We start from the raw sequence: 1,878 nt of genomic DNA, 5'->3' as shown, positions 1-1,878 counted from the left end.
TGCCTCTTTCATGCCCCCTACTGGGGATTAGGCCTGCAACCCAGGCATGTGTCCCTGACTGGAATTGAACAATGGGTTCTTCAGTCCGCAGGTCAATGCCCTATCGACTGAGCCAAACCAGCTAGGGCCCTTCCCCATTTTTTGATTGGATTGTTTATCTTCCTTTTGTTCAAATGTATGAGTTCCCTATAAATTTTAGAGATTAGACCCCTATGTTGTTGATGGTTTCTTTGCTGTGCGGAAGCTTTTTATTTTGATGTAGTCCCATTTGTTTATTTTCTCCTTAGTTTCCATTGCCTTAGGAGCTGTATTGGTAATGATATTGCTACAAAGTATGTCTGATACTTTTCTACCTGTGAATTCTTCTAAGACTTTTATGGTTTCCCATCTTACAGTTAAGTCCTTTATCCATTTTGAGTTTATTTTTATGTATAGTCTAAGTTGGTGATCTAATTTCATTTTTTGCATGGATCTGTCCAATTTTCCCAACACCATCTATTGAATAGTCTGTCTTGACTCCATTGTATGCTCTTGCTTCCTTTGTCAAATATTAATTGAGCATAATGGCTTGGGTAATTTCTGGGTCCTCTGTTCTTTTCCAGTGGTCTATATGTCTGTTCTTGTGCCAGTACCAGGCAGTTTTGAGAACAGTGGCTTTGTAATATAGCTTCATATCTGGTATTGTGATCCCGCCAACTTTGTTCTTCTTTCTCAGGATTGCTGTGGCTATTCGGGGTCTTATTTTACTCCTGATGAATTTTTGGAGAGTTTTTTCTCGGTCTGTGAAATATGCTGATGGTATTTTGATGGGGATTGCATTGAATATATAGATTGCTTTGGATAGTATGGACATTTTACTGATGTTGATTCTACCAATCCATGAACACAGTATATTCTTCCATTTGTTATGTCTTCCTCGATCTCTTTTTTTAATATCCTGTAGTTTTCTGAGTATATGTCTCTTACTTCCTTAGTTAAGTTTATTCCTAGGTATCTTTTTTTAATATATATTTTTATTGATTTCAGAGAAGAAGGGAAAGGGAGAGAGAGAGAAACATCAATGATGAGAGATAATCATTGATTGGCTGCTGCATGCCCCCTCTTGAGAATTGAAGCCAGAACCTGAGCATGTACCCCAACTGATAATTGAACAGTGAGCTCCTGGTTTATGGGTCAACATCCGACCACTGAGCCACACCAACTGGCATTCCTAGGTATCTTATTTTTTTGTTGTTGTTGCAATGGTAAATGAGATTATTGTTCATTTTCTCTTTCTGTGAGTGAATTATTAGTGTATAAAAAATCCATAGATTTCTGGGTATTAATTTTTATCCTTCTACATTGCCGAATTCATTTATTATGTCTAATAGTTTTTTGATGGAGTTTTAGGGTTTTCTATGTACAATATTATGTCATCTGTGAATAATGACAGTTTTACTTCTTCTTTTCCAATTTGGATGCCTTTTACTTCTTATTTTCTGATGGCTATGGCTAGCACTTCCAATACTATGTCAAACAGGAGTGGGAAACATGGCATCACTGTCTTGTTCCTGTTCTTAGGGGGAACGGTTTTCGTTTTTGCAAATTGAGTATGATGTTGGCTGTAGGTGTGTCATATAAGGTTTTTATTATTTTGAGGTATGATACCTCTATTCCAACTTTGCTGAGTGTTTTTTATCAAGAAAGACTGTTGGATTTTGTCAAATGCTTTTTTCTGCATCAATTGATATGACCATGTAATTTTTATATCTCAATTTGTTTATGTGATGTATCACGTTTATTGATTTGTGAATATTGTACCAGGCTTGCATCCCCAAAATAAATCTCACTTGGTCACGGTATATGATCTTTCTAATGCAATGCTGGATCTGATTTGCT

This window comes from Myotis davidii, unplaced genomic scaffold (genome assembly GCF_000327345.1).
Source record: "Myotis davidii unplaced genomic scaffold, ASM32734v1 scaffold1587, whole genome shotgun sequence".
NCBI lineage: Eukaryota > Metazoa > Chordata > Mammalia > Chiroptera > Vespertilionidae > Myotis > Myotis davidii.
This window is presented reverse-complemented; position numbering follows the sequence as displayed.